Source organism: Ovis canadensis, chromosome 25 (assembly GCF_042477335.2).
Source record: "Ovis canadensis isolate MfBH-ARS-UI-01 breed Bighorn chromosome 25, ARS-UI_OviCan_v2, whole genome shotgun sequence".
In the NCBI taxonomy this organism is placed as follows: Eukaryota; Metazoa; Chordata; class Mammalia; order Artiodactyla; family Bovidae; genus Ovis; species Ovis canadensis.
Window position 1 is genome coordinate 10,439,585 of NC_091269.1, and position 23,581 is coordinate 10,463,165.

Genomic DNA, 23,581 nt, shown 5'->3' on the forward strand with positions numbered 1-23,581 from the left:
GACAGCCCTGTGGGAAAGCCTCGTGGGAAAGTCTCGTGGGAAAGACTCGAGGGAAAACCATAGATCGTTTGATCCACGCGGCGAACTGCGTGAAACTGCTGCTACCGCTCTGGAGGAAAGCGCAAGTGCATGCCCGCATTCGAGACGAGGACTGACTCCCCGGCGGAGACTCCAGAAGTACCCCAAGATCCATGTCAGCACTGGAGAGGAATCCTCAGTTTCCGGCCCCGACTCCACACAAGGTCTTAGGCCCCGGCATCGACGGGAGATGAATCCCGAGAGGCCCGCGAGGAACTCGCATGGGGACTGGCCTTTCCTGAGGCCACCAGAGCGGGTCCCTGAGGTCCCCGTCGTAAGTCGAGAGCACCTGCCGCAACTCGAGAAAATCCAGGAGGTTTTGCCCTCCAGGCGAGATGAGGCCCATTTCCGCTGAGGCTTCTCGAGCCCAATCACGTCTAACCACTGGAACTTCCAAAGGGTCCTTCACACCGTTGCTGCAACTCAAGAAGTTCCCCGACATACCCGTCTCCACTCGAGAGGAAGCACGGGGGGTCCCGCACACATCCAGGGGAGCTCCGTTTCCGCCTCCTAGCTCGAGATGAGGGATCCTTTCCCTGTTTCGTAGGGAAAGAATTCCCGGCGTTCCCGTCGCATCTCAAGAGGAGGCGCTCTCCACAGGAAAGGCGAGAGGAACTCCAGGGTCCTGCCACCATTCCAAGAGTCCCCCAGATGTGTCAGTCCATTCCAGAGGAACCTGTTTTCCCTGCACTGCCTTGACGTTCAAGCCGAGGATCGACTCCCACCACGTGTGCACGTGGGACAGCCCTGTGGGAAAGCCTCGTGGGAAAGCCTCGTGGGAAAGACTCGAGGGAAAACCATAGATCCTTTGACCCACGCGGCGGACTGCGTGACACTGCTGCTACCGCTCTGGAGGAAAGCGCAAGTGCATGCCCGCATTCGAGACGAGGACTGACTCCCCTGGGGAGACTCCAGAAGTACCCCAAGATCCATGTCAGCACTGGAGAGGAATCCTCAGGTTCCGGCCCCGACTCCACACAAGGTCTTAGGCCCCGGCATCGACGGGAGAGGAATCCCGAGACGCCCCCGAGGAACTCGCATGGGGACTGGCCTTTCCTGAGGCCACCTGAGCGGGTCCCTGAGGTCCCCGTCGTAAGTCGAGAGCACCTGACGCAACTCGAGAAAATCCAGGAGGTTTTGCCCTCCAGGCGAGATGAGGCCCATTTCCGCTGAGGCTTCTCGAGGCCAATCACATCTAACCACTGGAACTTCCAAAGGGTCCTTCACACCCTTGCTGCAACTCAAGAAGTTCCCCGACATACCCGTCTCCACTCGAGAGGAAGCACGTGGGTCCCTCACACATCCAGGTGAGCCCCGTTTCCGCCTCCTAGCTCGAGATGAGGGATCCTTCCCTGTTTCGTAGGGAAAGAATTCCCGGCGTTCCAGTCGCATCTCAAGAGGAGGCGCTCTCCACAGGAAAGGCGAGAGGAACTCCAGGGTCGTGACACCATTCCAAGAGTCCCACAGATGTGTCAGTCCATTCCAGAGGAACCTGTTTTCCCTGCACTGCCTTGACGTTCAAGCCGAGGATCGACTCCCACCACGTGTGCACGTGGGACAGCCCTGTGGGAAAGCCTCGTGGGAAAGCCTCGTGGGAAAGACTCGAGGGAAAACCATAGATCCTTTGATCCACGCGGCGGACTGCGTGACACTGCTGCTACCGCTCTGGAGGAAAGCGCAAGTGCATGCCCGCATTCGAGACGAGGACTGACTCCCCTGGGGAGACTCCAGAAGTACCCCAAGATCCATGTCAGCACTGGAGAGTAATCCTCAGGTTCCGGCCCCGACTCCACACAAGGTCTTAGGCCCCGGCATCGACGGGAGAGGAATCCCGAGACGCCCCCGAGGAACTCGCATGGGGACTGGCCTTTCCTGAGGCCACCAGAGCGGGTCCCTGAGGTCCCCATCGTAAGTCGAGAGCACCTGCCGCAACTGGAGAAAATCCAGGAGGTTTTGCCCTCCAGGCGAGATGAGGCCCATTTCCGCTGAGGCTTCTCGAGGCTAATCACATCTAACCACTGGAACTTCCAAAGGGTCCTTCACACCCTTGCTGCAACTCAAGAAGTTCCCCGACATACCCGTCTGCACTCGAGAGGAAGCACGTGGTGTGCCGCACACATCCAGGGGAGCCCCGTTTCCACCTCCTAGCTCGAGATGAGGGATCCTTTCCCTGTTTCGTAGGGAAAGAATTCCCGGCGTTCCCGTCGCATCTCAAGAGGAGGCGCTCTCCACAGGAAAGGCGAGAGGAACTACAGGGTCATGCCACCATTCCAAGAGTCCCCCAGATGTGTCAGTCCATTCCAGAGGAACCTGTTTTCCCTGCACTGCCTTGACGTTCAAGCCGAGGATCGACTCCCACCACGTGTGCACGTGGGACAGCCCTGTGGGAAAGCCTCGTGGGAAAGTCTCGTGGGAAAGACTCGAGGGAAAACCATAGATCCTTTGATCCACGCGGCGAACTGCGTGATACTGCTGCTACCGCTCTGGAGGAAAGCACAAGTGCATGCCCGCATTCGAGACGAGGACTGACTCCCCGGCGGAGACTCCAGAAGTACCCCAAGATCCATGTCAGCACTGGAGAGGAATCCTCAGTTTCCGGCCCCGACTCCACACAAGGTCTTAGGCCCTGGCATCGACGGGAGATGAATCCCGAGAGGCCCGCGAGGAACTCGCATGGGGACTGGCCTTTCCTGAGGCCACCAGAGCGGGTCCCTGAGGTCCCCGTCGTAAGTCGAGAGCACCTGCCGCAACTCGAGAAAATCCAGGAGGTTTTGCCCTCCAGGCGAGATGAGGCCCATTTCCGCTGAGGCTTCTCGAGCCCAATCACGTCTAACCACTGGAACTTCCAAAGGGTCCTTCACACCCTTGCTGCAACTCAAGAAGTTCCCCGACATACCCGTCTCCACTCGAGAGGAAGCACGTGGGGTCCCGCACACATCCAGGGGAGCCCCGTTTCCGCCTCCTAGCTCGAGATGAGGGATCCTTTCCCTGTTTCGTAGGGAAAGAATTCCCGGCGTTCCCGTCGCATCTCAAGAGGAGGCGCTCTCCACAGGAAAGGCGAGAGGAACTCCAGGGTCGTACCACCATTCCAAGAGTCCCCCAGATGTGTCAGTCCATTCCAGAGGAACCTGTTTTCCCTGCACTGCCTTGACGTTCAAGCCGAGGATCGACTCCCACCACGTGTGCACGTGGGACAGCCCTGAGGGAAAGCCTCGTGGGAAAGCCTCGTGGGAAAGACTCGAGGGAAAACCATAGATCCTTTGATCCACGCGGCGGACTGCGTGACACTGCTGCTACCGCTCTGGAGGAAAGCGCAAGTGCATCCCCGCATTCGAGACGAGGACTGACTCCCCTGGGGAGACTTCAGAAGTACCCCAAGATCCATGTCAGCACTGGAGAGGAATCCTCAGGTTCCGGCCCCGACTCCACACAAGGTCTTAGGCCCCGGCATCGACGGGAGAGGAATCCCGAGACGCCCCCGAGGAACTCGCATGGGGACTGGCCTTTCCTGAGGCCACCAGAGCGGGTCCCTGAGGTCCCCATCGTAAGTCGAGAGCACCAGCCGCAACTCGAGAAAATCCAGGAGGTTTTGCCCTCCAGGCCAGATGAGGCCAATTTCCGCTGAGGCTTCTCGAGGCCAATCACATCTAACCACTGGAAATTCCAAAGGGTCCTTCACACCCTTGCTGCAACTCAAGAAGTTCCCCGAAATACCCGTCTGCACTCGAGAGGAAGCTCGTGGTGTCCCGCACACATCCAGGGGAGCCCCGTTTCCGCCTCCTAGCTCGAGATGAGGGATCCTTTCCCTGTTTCGTAGGGAAAGAATTCCCGGCGTTCCCGTCGCATCTCAAGAGGAGGCGCTCTCCACAGGAAAGGCGAGAGGAACTCCAGGGTCGTGGCACCATTCCAAGAGTCCCCCAGATGTGTCAGTCCATTCCAGAGGAACCTGTTTTCCCTGCACTGCCTTGACGTTCAAGCCGAGGATCGACTCCCAACACGTGTGCACGTGGGACAGCCCTGTGGGAAAGCCTCGTGCGAAAGCCTCGTGGGAAAGACTCGAGGGAAAACCATAGATCCTTTGATCCACGCGGCGGACTGCGTGACACTGCTGCTACCGCTCTGGAGGAAAGCGCAAGTGCATCCCCGCATTCGAGACGAGGACTGACTCCCCTGGGTAGACTTCAGAAGTACCCCAAGATCCATGTCAGCACTGGAGAGGAATCCTCAGGTTCCGGCCCCGACTCCACACAAGGTCTTAGGCCCCGGCATCGACGGGAGAGGAATCCCGAGACGCTCCCGAGGAACTCGCATGGGGACTGGCCTTTCCTGAGGCCACCAGAGCGGTTCCCTGAGGTCCCCGTCGTAAGTCGAGAGCACCTGCCGCAACTCGAGAAAATCCAGGAGGTTTTGCCCTCCAGGCCAGATGAGGCCCATTTCCGCTGAGGCTTCTCGAGGCCAATCACATCTAACCACTGGAACTTCCAAAGGGTCCTTCACACCATTGCTGCAACTCAAGAAGTTCCCCGACATACCCGTCTCCACTCGAGAGGAAGCACGTGGGGTCCCGCACACATCCAGGGGAGCCCCGTTTCCGCCTCCTAGCTCGAGATGAGGGATCCTTTCCCTGTTTCGTAGGGAAAGAATTCCCGGCGTTCCCGTCGCATCCCAAGAGGAGGCGCTCTCCACAGGAAAGGCGAGAGGAACTCCAGAGTCGTGCCACCATTCCAAGAGTCCCCCAGATGTGTCAGTCCATTCCAGAGGAACCTGTTTTCCCTGCACTGCCTTGACGTTCAAGCCGAGGATCGACTCCCACCACGTGTGCACGTGGGACAGCCCTGTGGGAAAGCCTCGTGGGAAAGCCTCGTGGGAAAGACTCGAGGGAAAACCATAGATCCTTTGATCCACGCGGCGGACTGCGTGACACTGCTGCTACCGCTCTGGAGGAAAGCGCAAGTGCATGCCCGCATTCGAGACGAGGACTGACTCCCCTGGGGAGACTCCAGAAGTACCCCAAGATCCATGTCAGCACTGGAGAGGAATCCTCAGGTTCCGGCCCCGACTCCACACAAGGTCTTAGGCCCCGGCATCGACGGGAGAGGAATCCCGAGACGCCCCCGAGGAACTCGCATGGGGACTGGCCTTTCCTGAGGCCACCTGAGCGGGTCCCTGAGGTCCCCGTCGTAAGTCGAGAGCACCTGACGCAACTCGAGAAAATCCAGGAGGTTTTGCCCTCCAGGCGAGATGAGGCCCATTTCCGCTGAGGCTTCTCGAGGCCAATCACATCTAACCACTGGAACTTCCAAAGGGTCCTTCACACCCTTGCTGCAACTCAAGAAGTTCCCCGACATACCCGTCTCCACTCGAGAGGAAGCACGTGGGTCCCTCACACATCCAGGTGAGCCCCGTTTCCGCCTCCTAGCTCGAGATGAGGGATCCTTCCCTGTTTCGTAGGGAAAGAATTCCCGGCGTTCCAGTCGCATCTCAAGAGGAGGCGCTCTCCACAGGAAAGGCGAGAGGAACTCCAGGGTCGAGACACCATTCCAAGAGTCCCACAGATGTGTCAGTCCATTCCAGAGGAACCTGTTTTCCCTGCACTGCCTTGACGTTCAAGCCGAGGATCGACTCCCACCACGTGTGCACGTGGGACAGCCCTGTGGGAAAGCCTCGTGGGAAAGCCTCGTGGGAAAGACTCGAGGGAAAACCATAGATCCTTTGATCCACGCGGCGGACTGCGTGACACTGCTGCTACCGCTCTGGAGGAAAGCGCAAGTGCATGCCCGCATTCGAGACGAGGACTGACTCCCCTGGGGAGACTCCAGAAGTACCCCAAGATCCATGTCAGCACTGGAGAGTAATCCTCAGGTTCCGGCCCCGACTCCACACAAGGTCTTAGGCCCCGGCATCGACGGGAGAGGAATCCCGAGACGCCCCCGAGGAACTCGCATGGGGACTGGCCTTTCCTGAGGCCACCAGAGCGGGTCCCTGAGGTCCCCATCGTAAGTCGAGAGCACCTGCCGCAACTCGAGAAAATCCAGGAGGTTTTGCCCTCCAGGCGAGATGAGGCCCATTTCCGCTGAGGCTTCTCGAGGCTAATCACATCTAACCACTGGAACTTCCAAAGGGTCCTTCACACCCTTGCTGCAACTCAAGAAGTTCCCCGACATACCCGTCTGCACTCGAGAGGAAGCACGTGGTGTCCCGCACACATCCAGGGGAGCCCCGTTTCCGCCTCCTAGCTTGAGATGAGGGATCCTTTCCCTGTTTCGTTGGGAAAGAATTCCCGGCGTTCCCGTCGCATCTCAAGAGGAGGCGCTCTCCACAGGAAAGACGAGAGGAACTCCAGGGTCGTGCCACCATTCCAAGAGTCCCACAGATGTGTCAGCCCATTCCAGAGGAACCTGTTTTCCCTGCACTGCCTTGACGTTCGAGCCGAGGATCGACTCCCACCACGTGTGCACGTGGGACAGCCCTGTGGGAAAGCCTCGTGGGAAAGCCTCGTGGGAAAGACTCGAGGGAAAACCATACATCCTTTGATGCACGCGGCGGACTGCGTGACACTGCTGCTACCGCTCTGGAGGAAAGCGCAAGTGCATGCCCGCATTCGAGACAAGGACTGACTCCCCTGGGGAGACTCCAGAAGTACCCCAAGATCCATGTCAGCACTGGAGAGGAATCCTCAGGTTCCGGCCCCGACTCCACACAAGGGCTTAGGCCCCGGCATCGACGGGAGAGGAATCCCGAGACGCCCCCTAGGAACTCGCATGGGGACTGGCCTTTCCTGAGGCCACCAGAGCGGGTCCCTGAGGTCCCCTTCGAAAGTCGAGAGCACCTGCCGCAACTCGAGAAAATCCAGGAGGTTTTGCCCTCCAGGCGAGATGAGGCCCATTTCCGCTGAGGCTTCTCGAGGCCAATCACATCTAACCACTGGAACTTCCAAAGGGTCCTTCACACCATTGCTGCAACTCAAGAAGTTCCCCGACATACCCGTCTCCACTCGAGAGGAAGCACGTGGGTCCCTCACACATCCAGGTGAGCCCCGTTTCCGCCTCCTAGCTCGAGATGAGGGATCCTTCCCTGTTTCGTAGGGAAAGAATTCCCGGCGTTCCCGTCGCATCTCAAGAGGAGGCGCTCTCCACAGGAAAGGCGAGAGGAACTCCAGGGTCGAGACACCATTCCAAGAGTCCCACAGATGTGTCAGTCCATTCCAGAGGAACCTGTTTTCCCTGCACTGCCTTGACGTTCAAGCCGAGGATCGACTCCCACCACGTGTGCACGTGGGACATCCCTGTGGGAAAGCCTCGTGGGAAAGCCTCGTGGGAAAGACTCGAGGGAAAACCATAGATCCTTTGATCCACGCGGCGGACTGCGTGACACTGCTGCTACCGCTCTGGAGGAAAGCGCAAGTGCATGCCCGCATTCGAGACGAGGACTGACTCCCCTGGGGAGACTCCAGAAGTACCCCAAGATCCATGTCAGCACTGGAGAGGAATCCTCAGGTTCCGGCCCCGACTCCACACAAGGTCTTAGGCCCCGGCATCGACGGGAGAGGAATCCCGAGACGCCCCCGAGGAACTCGCATGGGGACTGGCCTTTCCTGAGGCCACCAGAGCGGGTCCCTAAGGTCCCCATTGTAAGTCGAGAGCACCTGCCGCAACTCGAGAAAATCCAGGAGGTTTTGCCCTCCAGGCGAGATGAGGCCCATTTCCGCTGAGGCTTCTCCAGGCTAATCACATCTAACCACTGGAACTTCCAAAGGGTCCTTCACACCCTTGCTGCAACTCAAGAAGTTCCCCGACATACCCGTCTGCACTCGAGAGGAAGCACGTGGTGTGCCGCACACATCCAGGGGAGCCCCGTTTCCGCCTCCTAGCTCGAGATGAGGGATCCTTTCCCTGTTTCGTAGGGAAAGAATTCCCGGCGTTCCCGTCGCATCTCAAGAGGAGGCGCTCTCCACAGGAAAGGCGAGAGGAACTCCAGGGTCATGCCACCATTCCAAGAGTCCCCCAGATGTGTCAGTCCATTCCAGAGGAACCTGTTTTCCCTGCACTGCCTTGACGTTCAAGCCGAGGATCGACTCCCACCACGTGTGCACGTGGGACAGCCCTGTGGGAAAGCCTCGTGGGAAAGTCTCGTGGGAAAGACTCGAGGGAAAACCATAGATCCTTTGATCCACGCGGCGAACTGCGTGAAACTGCTGCTACCGCTCTGGAGGAAAGGGCAAGTGCATGCCCGCATTCGAGACGAGGACTGACTCCCCGGCGGAGACTCCAGAAGTACCCCAAGATCCATGTCAGCACTGGAGAGGAATCCTCAGTTTCCGGCCCCGACTCCACACAAGGTCTTAGGCCCTGGCATCGACGGGAGATGAATCCCGAGAGGCCCGCGAGGAACTCGCATGGGGACTGGCCTTTCCTGAGGCCACCAGAGCGGGTCCCTGAGGTCCCCGTCGTAAGTCGAGAGCACCTGCCGCAACTCGAGAAAATCCAGGATGTTTTGCCCTCCAGGCGAGATGAGGCCCATTTCCGCTGAGGCTTCTCGAGCCCAATCACGTCTAACCACTGGAACTTCCAAAGGGTCCTTCACACCCTTGCTGCAACTCAAGAAGTTCCCCGACATACCCGTCTCCACTCGAGAGGAAGCACGTGGGGTCCCGCACACATCCAGGGGAGCCCCGTTTCCGCCTCCTAGCTCGAGATGAGGGATCCTTTCCCTGTTTCGTAGGGAAAGAATTCCCGGCGTTCCCGTCGCATCTCAAGAGGAGGCGCTCTCCACAGGAAAGGCGAGAGGAACTCCAGGGTCGTACCACCATTCCAAGAGTCCCCCAGATGTGTCAGTCCATTCCAGAGGAACCTGTTTTCCCTGCACTGCCTTGACGTTCAAGCCGAGGATCGACTCCCACCACGTGTGCACGTGGGACAGCCCTGAGGGAAAGCCTCGTGGGAAAGCCTCGTGGGAAAGACTCGAGGGAAAACCATAGATCCTTTGATCCACGCGGCGGACTGCGTGACACTGCTGCTACCGCTCTGGAGGAAAGCGCAAGTGCATCCCCGCATTCGAGACGAGGACTGACTCCCCTGGGGAGACTTCAGAAGTACCCCAAGATCCATGTCAGCACTGGAGAGGAATCCTCAGGTTCCGGCCCCAACTCTACACAAGGTCTTAGGCCCCGGCATCGACGGGAGAGGAATCCCGAGACGCCCCCGAGGAACTCGCATGGGTACTGGCCTTTCCTGAGGCCACCAGAGCGGGTCCCTGAGGTCCCCATCGTAAGTCGAGAGCACCTGCCGCAACTCGAGAAAATTCAGGAGGTTTTGCCCTCCAGGCCAGATGAGGCCCATTTCCGCTGAGGCTTCTCGAGGCTAATCACATCTAACCACTGGAACTTCCAAAGGGTCCTTCACACCCTTGCTGCAACTCAAGAAGTTCCCCGAAATACCCGTCTGCACTCGAGAGGAAGCACGTGGTGTCCCGCACACATCCAGGGGAGCCCCGTATCCGCCTCCTAACTCGAGATGAGGGATCCTTTCCCTGTTTCGTAGGGAAAGAATTTCCGGCGTTCCCGTCGCATCTCAAGAGGAGGCGCTCTCCACAGGAAAGGCGAGAGGAACTCCAGGGTCGTGCCACCATTCCAAGAGTCCCACAGATGTGTCAGCCCATTCCAGAGGAACCTGTTTTCCCTGCACTGCCTTGACGTTCAAGCCGAGGATCGACTCCCACCACGTGTGCACGTGGGACAGCCCTGTGGGAAAGCGTCGTGGGAAAGCCTCGTGGGAAAGACTCGAGGGAAAACCATACATCCTTTGATGCACGCGGCGGACTGCGTGACACTGCTGCTACCGCTCTGGAGGAAAGCGCAAGTGCATGCCCGCATTCGAGACAAGGACTGACTCCCCTGGGGAGACTCCAGAAGTACCCCAAGATCCATGTCAGCACTGGAGAGGAATCCTCAGGTTCCGGCCCCGACTCCACACAAGGGCTTAGGCCCCGGCATCGACGGGAGAGGAATCCCGAGACGCCCCCTAGGAACTCGCATGGGGACTGGCCTTTCCTGAGGCCACCAGAGCGGGTCCCTGAGGTCCCCGTCGTAAGTCGAGAGCACCTGCCGCAACTCGAGAAAATCCAGGAGGTTTTGCCCTCCAGGCGAGATGAGGCCCATTTCCGCTGAGGCTTCTCGAGGCCAATCACATCTAACCACTGGAACTTCCAAAGGGTCCTTCACACCATTGCTGCAACTCAAGAAGTTCCCCGACATACCCGTCTCCACTCGAGAGGAAGCACGTGGTGTCCCGCACACATCCAGGGGAGCCCTGATTCGCCTCCTAGCTCGAGATGAGGGATCCTTTCCCTGTTTCGTAGGGAAAGAATTCCCGGCGTTCCTGTAGCATCTCAAGAGGAGGCGCTCTCCACAGGAAAGGCGAGAGGAACTCCAGGGTCGTGCCACCATTCCAAGAGTCCCCCAGATGTGTCAGTCCATTCCAGAGGAATCTGTTTTCCCTGCACTGCCTTGACTTTCAAGCCAAGGATCGACTCCCACCACGTGTGCACGTGGGACAGCCCTGTGGGAAAGCCTCGTGGGAAAGCCTCGTGGGAATGACTCGAGGGAAAACCATAGATCCTTTGATCCACGCGGCGGACTACGTGACACTGCTGCTACCGCTCTGGAGGAAAGCGCAAGTGCATGCCCGCATTCGAGACGAAGACTGACTCCCCTGGGGAGACTCCAGAAGTACCCCAAGATCCATGTCAGCACTGGAGAGGAATCCTCAGGTTCCGACCCCGACTCCACACAAGGACTTAGGCCCCGGCATCGACGGGAGAGGAATCCCCAGAGGCCCCCGAGGAACTCGCATGGGGACTGGCCTTTCCTGAGGCCACCAGAGCGGGTCCCTGAGGTCCCCGTCGTAAGTCGAGAGAACCTGACGCAACTCGAGAAAATCCAGGAGGTTTTGCCCTCCAGGCGAGATGAGGCCCATTTCCGCTGAGGCTTCTCGAGGCCAATCACATCTAACCACTGGAACTTCCAAAGGGTCCTTCACACCCTTGCTGCAACTCAAGAAGTTCCCCGACATACCCGTCTCCACTCGAGAGGAAGCACGTGGGTCCCTCACACATCCAGGTGAGCCCCGTTTCCGCCTCCTAGCTCGAGATGAGGGATCCTTCCCTGTTTCGTAGGGAAAGAATTCCCGGCGTTCCAGTCGCATCTCAAGAGGAGGCGCTCTCCACAGGAAAGGCGAGAGGAACTCCAGGGTCGAGACACCATTCCAAGAGTCCCACAGATGTGTCAGTCCATTCCAGAGGAACCTGTTTTCCCTGCACTGCCTTGACGTTCAAGCCGAGGATCGACTCCCACCACGTGTGCACGTGGGACAGCCCTGTGGGAAAGCCTCGTGGGAAAGCCTCGTGGGAAAGACTCGAGGGAAAACCATAGATCCTTTGATGCACGCGGCGGACTGCGTGACACTGCTGCTACCGCTCTGGAGGAAAGCGCAAGTGCATGCCCGCATTCGAGACGAGGACTGACTCCCCTGGGGAGACTCCAGAAGTACCCCAAGATCCATGTCAGCCCTGGAGAGTAATCCTCAGGTTCCGGCCCCGACTCCACACAAGGTCTTAGGCCCCGGCATCGACGGGAGAGGAATCCCGAGACGCCCCCGAGGAACTCGCATGGGGACTGGCCTTTCCTGAGGCCACCAGAGCGGGTCCCTGAGGTCCCCGTCGTAAGTCGAGAGCACCTGCCGCAACTCGAGAAAATCCAGGAGGTTTTGCCCTCCAGGCGAGATGAGGCCCATTTCCGCTGAGGCTTCTCGAGGCCAATCACATCTAACCACTGGAACTTCCAAAGGGTCCTTCACACCATTGCTGCAACTCAAGAAGTTCCCCGACATACCCGTCTCCACTCGAGAGGAAGCACGTGGGGTCCCTCACACATCCAGGGGAGCCCCGTTTCCGCCTCCTAGCTCGAGATGAGGGATCCTTCCCTGTTTCGTAGGAAAGAATTCCCGGCGTTCCCGTCGCATCTCAAGAGGAGGCGCTCTCCACAGGAAAGACGAGAGGAACTCCAGGGTCGTGCCACCATTCCAAGAGTCCCCCAGATGTGTCAGTCCATTCCAGAGGAACCTGTTTTCCCTGCACTGCCTTGACGTTCAAGCCGAGGATCCACTCCCACCACGTGTGCACGTGGGACAGCACTGTGGGAAAGCCTCGTGGGAAAGCCTCGTGGGAAAGACTCGAGGGAAAACCATAGATCCTTTGATCCACGCGGCGGACTGCGTGACACTGCTGCTACCGCTCTGGAGGAAAGCGCAAGTGCATGCCCGCATTCGAGACGAGGACTGACTCCCCTGGGGAGACTCCAGAAGTACCCCAAGATCCATGTCACCACTGGAGAGGAATCCTCAGGTTCCGGCCCCAACTCCACACAGGGGCTTAGGCCCCGGCATCGACGGGAGAGGAATCCCCAGAGGAACTCGCATGGGGACTGGCCTTTCCTGAGGCCACCAGAGCGGGTCCCTGAGGTCCCCGTCGTAAGTCGAGAGCACCTGCCGCAACTCGAGAAAATCCAGGAGGTTTTGCCCTCCAGGCGAGATGAGGCCCATTTCCGCTGAGGCTTCTCGAGGCTAATCACGTCTAACCACTGGAACATCCAAAGGGTCCTTCACACCCTTGCTGCAACTCAAGAATTTCCCCGACATACCCGTCTCCACTCGAGAGGAAGCACGTGGGGTCCCGCACACATCCAGGGGGGCCCCGTTTCCGCCTGCTAGCTCGAGATGAGGGATCCTTTCCCTGTTTCGTAGGGAAAGAATTCCCGGCGTTCCCGTCGCATCTCAAGAGGAGGCGCTCTCCACAGGAAAGGGGAGAGGAACTCCAGGGTCGTGCCACCATTCCAAGAGACCCCCAGATGTGTCAGTCCATTACAGAGGAACCTGTTTTCCCTGCACTGCCTTGATGTTCAAGCCGAGGATCGACTCCCAACACGTGTGCACATGGGACAGCCCTGTGGGAAAGCCTCGTGGGAAAGCCTCGTGGGAAAGACTCGAGGGAAAACCATAGATCCTTTGATCCACGCGGCGGGCTGCCTGACACTGCTGCTACCGCTCTGGAGGAAAGCGCAAGTGCATGCCCGCATTCGAGACGAGGACTGACTCCCCTGGGGAGACTCCAGAAGTACCCCAAAATCCATGTCAGCACTGGAGAGGAATCCTCAGGTTCCGGCCCCAACTCCACACAGGGGCTTAGGCCCCGGCATCGACGGGAGAGGAATCCCCAGAGGAACTCGCATGGGGACTGGCCTTTCCTGAGGCCACCAGAGCGGGTCCCTGAGGTCCCCGTCGTAAGTCGAGAGCACCTGCCGCAACTCGAGAAAGTCCAGGAGGTTTTGCCCTCCAGGCGAGATGAGGCCCATTTCCGCTGAGGCTTCTCGAGGCTAATCACGTCTAACCACTGGAACTTCCAAAGGGTCCTTCACACCCTTGCTGCAACTCAAGAAGTTCCCCGACATACCCGTCTCCACTCGAATGGAAGCACGTGGGGTCCCGCACACATCCAGGGGAGCCCCGTTTCCGCCTCCTAGCTCGAGATGAGGGATCCTTTCCCTGTTTCGTAGGGAAAGAATTCCCGGCGTTCCCGTCGCATCTCAAGAGGAGGCGCTCTCCACAGGAAAGGCGACAGGAACTCCAGGGTCGTGCCACCATTCCAAGAGTCCCCCAGATGTGTCAGTCCATTCCAGAGGAACCTGTTTTCCCTGCACTGCCTTGACGTTCAAGCCGAGGATCGACTCCCACCACGTGTGCACGTGGGACAGCCCTGTGGGAAAGCCTCGTGGGAAAGCCTCGTGGGTAAGACTCGAGGGAAAACCATAGATCCTTTCATCCACGCGGTGGACTGGGTGACACTGCTGCTACCGCTCTGGAAGAAAGCGCAAGTGCATGCCCGCATTCGAGACGAGGACTGACTCCCCTGGGGAGACTCCAGAAGTACCCCAAGATCCATGTCAGTACTGGAGAGGAATCCTCAGGTTCTGGACCCGACTCCACACAAGGTCTTAGGCCCCAGCATCGACGGGAGAGGAAATCCGAGAGGACCCGAGTAACTCGCATGGGGACTGGCCTTTCCTGAGGCCACCAGAGCGGGTCTCTGAGGTCCCCGTCGTAAGTCGAGAGTACCTGCCGCAACTCGAGAAAATCCAGGAGGTTTTGCCCTCCAGGCGAGATGAGGCCCATTTCCGCTGAGGCTTCTCGGGGCTAATCACTTCTAACCACTGGAACTTCCAAAGGGTCCTTCACACCCTGGCTGCAACTCAAGAAGTTCCCCGACATACCCGTCTCCACTCGAGAGGAAGCACGTGGGGTCCCGCACACATCCAGGGGAGCCCCGTTTCCGACTCCTAGCTCGAGATGAGGGATCCTTTCCCTGTTTCGTAGGGAAAGAATTCCCGGCGTTCCCGTCGCATCTCAAGAGGAGGCGCTCTCCACAGGAAAGGCGAGAGGAACTCCAGGGTCCTGCCACCATTCCAAGAGTCCCTCAGATGTGTCAGTCCATTCCAGAGGAACCTGTTTTCCCTGCACTGCCTTGACGTTCAAGCCGAGGATCCACTCCCACCACGTGTGCACGTGGGACAGCCCTGTGGGAAAGCCTCGTGGGAAAGCCTCGTGGGAAAGACACGAGGGAAAACAATAGATCCTGTGATCCAAGCGGCGGACTGCGTGACACTGCTGCTACCGCTCTGGAGGAAAGCGCAAGTGCATGCCCGCATTCGAGACGAGGACTGACGCCCCTGGGGAGACTCCAGAAGTACCCCAAGATCCATGTCAGCACTGGAGAGGAATCCTCTGGTTCCGGCCCCGACTCCACACAGGGTCTTCGGCCTCGGCATCGACAGGAGAGGAATCCCGAGAGGCCCCCGAGGAACTCGCATGGGGACTGGCCTTTCCTGAGGCCACCAGAGCGGGTCCCTGAGGTCCCCGTCGTAAGTCGAGAGCACCTGCCGCAACTCGAGAAAATCCAGGAGGTTTTGCCCTGCAGGCGAGATGAGGCCCATTTCCGCTGAGGCTTCTCTAGGCTAATCACGTCTAACCACTGGAACTTCCAAAGGGTCCATCACACCCTTGCTGCAACTCAAGAAGTTCCCCGACATACCCGTCTCCACTCGAGAGGAAGCACGTGGGGTCCCGCACACATCCAGGGGAGCCCCGTTTCTTCCTCCTAGCTCGAGATGAGGGATCCTTTCCCTGTTTCGTAGGGAAAGAATTCCCGGCGTTCCCGGCGCATCTCAAGAGGAGGCGCTCTCCACAGGAAAGGCGAGAGGAACTCCAGGGTCTTGCCACCATTCCAAGAGTCCCCCAGATGTCTCAGTCCATTCCAGAGGAACCTGTTTTCCCTGCACTGCCTTGACGTTCAAGCCGAGGATCGACTCCCACCTCGTGTGCACGTGGGACAGCCCTGTGGGAAAGCCTCGTGGGAAAGCCTCATGGTGAAGACTCGAGGGAAAACCATAGATCCTTTGATCCACGCGGCGGACTGCGTGACACTGCTGCTACCGCTCTGGAGGAAAGCGCAAGTGCATGCCCGCATTCGAGACGAGGACTGACTCCCCTGGGGAGACTCCAGAAGTACCCCAAGATCCATGTCAGCACTGGAGAGGAATCCTCTGGTTCCGGCCCCGACTCCACACAAGGTCTTAGGCCCCGGCATCGACGGGAGAGGAATCCCGAGAGGCCCCCGAGGAACTCGCATGGGGACTGGCCTTTCCTGAGGCCACCAGAGCGGGTCCCTGAGGTCCCCGTCGTAAGTCGAGAGCACCTGCCGCAACTCGAGTAAATCCAGGAGGTTTTCACCTCCAGGCGAGATGAGGCCCATTTCCGCTGAGGCTTCTCGAGGCCAATCACATCTAACCACTGGAACTTCCAAAGGGTCCTTCACAACCTTGCTGCAACTCAAGAAGTTCCCCGACATACCCGTCTGCACTCGAGAGGAAGCACGTGGTGTCCCGCACACATCCAGGGGAGCCCCGTTTCCGCCTCCTAGCTCGAGATGAGGGATCCTTTCCCTGTTTCGTAGGGAAAGAATTCCCGGCGTTCCCGTCGCATCTCAAGAGGAGGCGCTCTCCACAGGAAAGGCGAGAGGAACTCAAGGGTCATGCCACCATTCCAAGAGTCCCCCAGATGTGTCAGTCCATTCCAGAGGAACCTGTTTTCCCTGCACTGCCTTGACGTTCAAGCCGAGGATCGACTCCCACCACGTGTGCACGTGGGACAGCCCTGTGGGAAAGCTTCGTGGGAAAGCCTCGTGGGAAAGACTCGAGGGAAAACCATAGATCCTTTGATCCACGCGGCGGACTGCGTGACACTGCTGCTACCGCTCTGGAGGAAAGCGCAAGTGCATGCCCGCATTCGAGACGAGGACTGACTCCCCTGGGGAGACTCCAGAAGTACCCCAAGATCCATGTCAGCACTGGAGAGGAATCCTCAGGTTCCGGCCCCGACTCCACACAAGGTCTTAGTCCCCGGCATCGACGGGAGAGGAATCCCGAGAGGCCCCCGAGGAACTCGCATGGGGACTGGCCTTTCCTGAGGCCACCAGAGCGGGTCCCTGAGGTCCCCGTCGTAAGTCGAGAGCACCTGCCGCAACTCGAGAAAATCCAGGAGGTTTTCACCTCCAGGCGAGATGAGGCCCATTTCCGCTGAGGCTTCTCGAGGCCAATCACATCTAACCACTGGAACTTCAAAAGGGTCCTTCACACCCTTGCTGCAACTCAAGAAGTTCCCCGACATACCCGTCTGCACTCGAGAGGAAGCACGTGGTGTCCCGCACACATCCAGGGGAGCCCGGTTTCCGCCTCCTAGCTCGAGATGAGGGATCCTTTCCCTGTTTCGTAGGGAAAGAATTCCCAGCGTTCCCGTCGCATCTCAAGAGGAGGCGCTCTCCACAGGACAGGCGAGAGGAACTCCAGGGTCATGCCACCATTCCAAGAGTCCCCCAGATGTGTCAGTCCATTCCAGAGGAACCTGTTTTCCCTGCACTGCCTTGACGTTCAAGCCGAGGATCGACTCCCACCACGTGTGCACGTGGGACAGCCCTGTGGGAAAGCCTCGTGGGAAAACCTCGTGGGAAAGACTCGAGGGAAAACCATAGATCCTTTGATCCACGCGGCGGACTGCGTGACACTGCTGCTACCGCTCTGGAGGAAAGCGCAAGTTCATGCCCGCATTCGAGACGAGGACTGTCTCCCCTGGGGAGACTCAAGAAGTACCCCAAGATCCATGTCAGCACTGGAGAGGAATCCTCAGGTTCCGGCCCCGACTCCACACAAGGTCTTAGTCCCCGGCATCGACGGGAGAGGAATCCCGAGAGGCCCCCGAGGAACTCGCATGGGGACTGGCCTTTCCTGAGGCCACCAGAGCGGTTCCCTGAGGTCCCTTTCGTAAGTCGAGAGCACCTGCCGCAACTCGAGAAAATCCAGGAGGTTTTGCCCTCGAGGCGAGATGAGGCCCATTTCCGCTGAGGCTTCTCGAGGCCAATCACATCTAACCACTGGAACTTCCAAAGGGTCCTTCACACCGTTGCTGCAACTCAAGAAGTTCCCCGACATACCCGTCTCCACTCGAGAGGAAGCACGTGGGTCCCTCACACATCCAGGTGAGCCCCGTTTCCGCCTCCTAGCTCGAGATGAGGGATCCTTCCCTGTTTCGTAGGGAAAGAATTCCCGGCGTTCCAGTCGCATCTCAAGAGGAGGCGCTCTCCACAGGAAAGGCGAGAGGAACTCCAGGGTCGAGACACCATTCCAAGAGTCCCACAGATGTGTCAGTCCATTCCAGAGGAACCTGTTTTCCCTGCACTGCCTTGACGTTCAAGCCGAGGATCGACTCCCACCACGTGTGCACGTGGGACAGCCCTGTGGGAAAGCCTCGTGGGAAAGCCTCGTGGGAAAGACTCGAGGGAAAACCATAGATCCTTTGATGCACGCGGCGGACTGCGTGACACTGCTGCTACCGCTCTGGAGGAAAGCGCAAGTGCATGCCCGCATTCGAGACGAGGACTGACTCCCCTGGGGAGACTCCAGAAGTACCCCAAGATCCATGTCAGCCCTGGAGAGTAATCCTCAGGTTCCGGCCCCGACTCCACACAAGGTCTTAGGCCCCGGCATCGACGGGAGAGGAATCCCGAGACGCCCCCGAGGAACTCGCATGGGGACTGGCCTTTCCTGAGGCCACCAGAGCGGGTCCCTGAGGTCCCCGTCGTAAGTCGAGAGCACCTGCCGCAACTCGAGAAAATCCAGGAGGTTTTGCCCTCCAGGCGAGATGAGGCCCATTTCCGCTGAGGCTTCTCGAGGCCAATCACATCTAACCACTGGAACTTCCAAAGGGTCCTTCACACCATTGCTGCAACTCAAGAAGTTCCCCGACATACCCGTCTCCACTCGAGAGGAAGCACGTGGGGTCCCTCACACATCCAGGGGAGCCCCGTTTCCGCCTCCTAGCTCGAGATGAGGGATCCTTCCCTGTTTCGTAGGAAAGAATTCCCGGCGTTCCCGTCGCATCTCAAGAGGAGGCGCTCTCCACAGGAAAGACGAGAGGAACTCCAGGGTCGTGCCACCATTCCAAGAGTCCCCCAGATGTGTCAGTCCATTCCAGAGGAACCTGTTTTCCCTGCACTGCCTTGACGTTCAAGCCGAGGATCCACTCCCACCACGTGTGCACGTGGGACAGCACTGTGGGAAAGCCTCGTGGGAAAGCCTCGTGGGAAAGACTCGAGGGAAAACCATAGATCCTTTGATCCACGCGGCGGACTGCGTGACACTGCTGCTACCGCTCTGGAGGAAAGCGCAAGTGCATGCCCGCATTCGAGACGAGGACTGACTCCCCTGGGGAGACTCCAGAAGTACCCCAAGATCCATGTCAGCACTGGAGAGGAATCCTCAGGTTCCGGCCCCAACTCCACACAGGGGCTTAGGCCCCGGCATCGACGGGAGAGGAATCCCCAGAGGAACTCGCATGGGGACTGGCCTTTCCTGAGGCCACCAGAGCGGGTCCCTGAGGTCCCCGTCGTAAGTCGAGAGCACCTGCCGCAACTCGAGAAAATCCAGGAGGTTTTGCCCTCCAGGCGAGATGAGGCCCATTTCCGCTGAGGCTTCTCGAGGCTAATCACGTCTAACCACTGGAACATCCAAAGGGTCCTTCACACCCTTGCTGCAACTCAAGAATTTCCCCGACATACCCGTCTCCACTCGAGAGGAAGCACGTGGGGTCCCGCACACATCCAGGGGGGCCCCGTTTCCGCCTGCTAGCTCGAGATGAGGGATCCTTTCCCTGTTTCGTAGGGAAAGAATTCCCGGCGTTCCCGTCGCATCTCAAGAGGAGGCGCTCTCCACAGGAAAGGGGAGAGGAACTCCAGGGTCGTGCCACCATTCCAAGAGACCCCCAGATGTGTCAGTCCATTACAGAGGAACCTGTTTTCCCTGCACTGCCTTGATGTTCAAGCCGAGGATCGACTCCCAACACGTGTGCACATGGGACAGCCCTGTGGGAAAGCCTCGTGGGAAAGCCTCGTGGGAAAGACTCGAGGGAAAACCATAGATCCTTTGATCCACGCGGCGGGCTGCCTGACACTGCTGCTACCGCTCTGGAGGAAAGCGCAAGTGCATGCCCGCATTCGAGACGAGGACTGACTCCCCTGGGGATACTCCAGAAGTACCCCAAAATCCATGTCAGCACTGGAGAGGAATCCTCAGGTTCCGGCCCCAACTCCACACAGGGGCTTAGGCCCCGGCATCGACGGGAGAGGAATCCCCAGAGGAACTCGCATGGGGACTGGCCTTTCCTGAGGCCACCAGAGCGGGTCCCTGAGGTCCCCGTCGTAAGTCGAGAGCACCTGCCGCAACTCGAGAAAGTCCAGGAGGTTTTGCCCTCCAGGCGAGATGAGGCCCATTTCCGCTGAGGCTTCTCGAGGCTAATCACGTCTAACCACTGGAACTTCCAAAGGGTCCTTCACACCCTTGCTGCAACTCAAGAAGTTCCCCGACATACCCGTCTCCACTCGAATGGAAGCACGTGGGGTCCCGCACACATCCAGGGGAGCCCCGTTTCCGCCTCCTAGCTCGAGATGAGGGATCCTTTCCCTGTTTCGTAGGGAAAGAATTCCCGGCGTTCCCGTCGCATCTCAAGAGGAGGCGCTCTCCACAGGAAAGGCGACAGGAACTCCAGGGTCGTGCCACCATTCCAAGAGTCCCCCAGATGTGTCAGTCCATTCCAGAGGAACCTGTTTTCCCTGCACTGCCTTGACGTTCAAGCCGAGGATCGACTCCCACCACGTGTGCACGTGGGACAGCCCTGTGGGAAAGCCTCGTGGGAAAGCCTCGTGGGTAAGACTCGAGGGAAAACCATAGATCCTTTCATCCACGCGGTGGACTGGGTGACACTGCTGCTACCGCTCTGGAAGAAAGCGCAAGTGCATGCCCGCATTCGAGACGAGGACTGACTCCCCTGGGGAGACTCCAGAAGTACCCCAAGATCCATGTCAGTACTGGAGAGGAATCCTCAGGTTCTGGACCCGACTCCACACAAGGTCTTAGGCCCCAGCATCGACGGGAGAGGAAATCCGAGAGGACCCGAGTAACTCGCATGGGGACTGGCCTTTCCTGAGGCCACCAGAGCGGGTCTCTGAGGTCCCCGTCGTAAGTCGAGAGTACCTGCCGCAACTCGAGAAAATCCAGGAGGTTTTGCCCTCCAGGCGAGATGAGGCCCATTTCCGCTGAGGCTTCTCGGGGCTAATCACTTCTAACCACTGGAACTTCCAAAGGGTCCTTCACACCCTGGCTGCAACTCAAGAAGTTCCCCGACATACCCGTCTCCACTCGAGAGGAAGCACGTGGGGTCCCGCACACATCCAGGGGAGCCCCGTTTCCGACTCCTAGCTCGAGATGAGGGATCCTTTCCCTGTTTCGTAGGGAAAGAATTCCCGGCGTTCCCGTCGCATCTCAAGAGGAGGCGCTCTCCACAGGAAAGGCGAGAGGAACTCCAGGGTCCTGCCACCATTCCAAGAGTCCCTCAGATGTGTCAGTCCATTCCAGAGGAACCTGTTTTCCCTGCACTGCCTTGACGTTCAAGCCGAGGATCCACTCCCACCACGTGTGCACGTGGGACAGCCCTGTGGGAAAGCCTCGTGGGAAAGCCTCGTGGGAAAGACACGAGGGAAAACAATAGATCCTGTGATCCAAGCGGCGGACTGCGTGACACTGCTGCTACCGCTCTGGAGGAAAGCGCAAGTGCATGCCCGCATTCGAGACGAGGACTGACGCCCCTGGGGAGACTCCAGAAGTACCCCAAGATCCATGTCAGCACTGGAGAGGAATCCTCTGGTTCCGGCCCCGACTCCACACAGGGTCTTCGGCCTCGGCATCGACAGGAGAGGAATCCCGAGAGGCCCCCGAGGAACTCGCATGGGGACTGGCCTTTCCTGAGGCCACCAGAGCGGGTCCCTGAGGTCCCCGTCGTAAGTCGAGAGCACCTGCCGCAACTCGAGAAAATCCAGGAGGTTTTGCCCTGCAGGCGAGATGAGGCCCATTTCCGCTGAGGCTTCTCTAGGCTAATCACGTCTAACCACTGGAACTTCCAAAGGGTCCATCACACCCTTGCTGCAACTCAAGAAGTTCCCCGACATACCCGTCTCCACTCGAGAGGAAGCACGTGGGGTCCCGCACACATCCAGGGGAGCCCCGTTTCTTCCTCCTAGCTCGAGATGAGGGATCCTTTCCCTGTTTCGTAGGGAAAGAATTCCCGGCGTTCCCGGCGCATCTCAAGAGGAGGCGCTCTCCACAGGAAAGGCGAGAGGAACTCCAGGGTCTTGCCACCATTCCAAGAGTCCCCCAGATGTCTCAGTCCATTCCAGAGGAACCTGTTTTCCCTGCACTGCCTTGACGTTCAAGCCGAGGATCGACTCCCACCTCGTGTGCACGTGGGACAGCCCTGTGGGAAAGCCTCGTGGGAAAGCCTCATGGTGAAGACTCGAGGGAAAACCATAGATCCTTTGATCCACGCGGCGGACTGCGTGACACTGCTGCTACCGCTCTGGAGGAAAGCGCAAGTGCATGCCCGCATTCGAGACGAGGACTGACTCCCCTGGGGAGACTCCAGAAGTACCCCAAGATCCATGTCAGCACTGGAGAGGAATCCTCTGGTTCCGGCCCCGACTCCACACAAGGTCTTAGGCCCCGGCATCGACGGGAGAGGAATCCCGAGAGGCCCCCGAGGAACTCGCATGGGGACTGGCCTTTCCTGAGGCCACCAGAGCGGGTCCCTGAGGTCCCCGTCGTAAGTCGAGAGCACCTGCCGCAACTCGAGTAAATCCAGGAGGTTTTCACCTCCAGGCGAGATGAGGCCCATTTCCGCTGAGGCTTCTCGAGGCCAATCACATCTAACCACTGGAACTTCCAAAGGGTCCTTCACAACCTTGCTGCAACTCAAGAAGTTCCCCGACATACCCGTCTGCACTCGAGAGGAAGCACGTGGTGTCCCGCACACATCCAGGGGAGCCCCGTTTCCGCCTCCTAGCTCGAGATGAGGGATCCTTTCCCTGTTTCGTAGGGAAAGAATTCCCGGCGTTCCCGTCGCATCTCAAGAGGAGGCGCTCTCCACAGGAAAGGCGAGAGGAACTCAAGGGTCATGCCACCATTCCAAGAGTCCCCCAGATGTGTCAGTCCATTCCAGAGGAACCTGTTTTCCCTGCACTGCCTTGACGTTCAAGCCGAGGATCGACTCCCACCACGTGTGCACGTGGGACAGCCCTGTGGGAAAGCTTCGTGGGAAAGCCTCGTGGGAAAGACTCGAGGGAAAACCATAGATCCTTTGATCCACGCGGCGGACTGCGTGACACTGCTGCTACCGCTCTGGAGGAAAGCGCAAGTGCATGCCCGCATTCGAGACGAGGACTGACTCCCCTGGGGAGACTCCAGAAGTACCCCAAGATCCATGTCAGCACTGGAGAGGAATCCTCAGGTTCCGGCCCCGACTCCACACAAGGTCTTAGTCCCCGGCATCGACGGGAGAGGAATCCCGAGAGGCCCCCGAGGAACTCGCATGGGGACTGGCCTTTCCTGAGGCCACCAGAGCGGGTCCCTGAGGTCCCCGTCGTAAGTCGAGAGCACCTGCCGCAACTCGAGAAAATCCAGGAGGTTTTCACCTCCAGGCGAGATGAGGCCCATTTCCGCTGAGGCTTCTCGAGGCCAATCACATCTAACCACTGGAACTTCAAAAGGGTCCTTCACACCCTTGCTGCAACTCAAGAAGTTCCCCGACATACCCGTCTGCACTCGAGAGGAAGCACGTGGTGTCCCGCACACATCCAGGGGAGCCCGGTTTCCGCCTCCTAGCTCGAGATGAGGGATCCTTTCCCTGTTTCGTAGGGAAAGAATTCCCAGCGTTCCCGTCGCATCTCAAGAGGAGGCGCTCTCCACAGGACAGGCGAGAGGAACTCCAGGGTCATGCCACCATTCCAAGAGTCCCCCAGA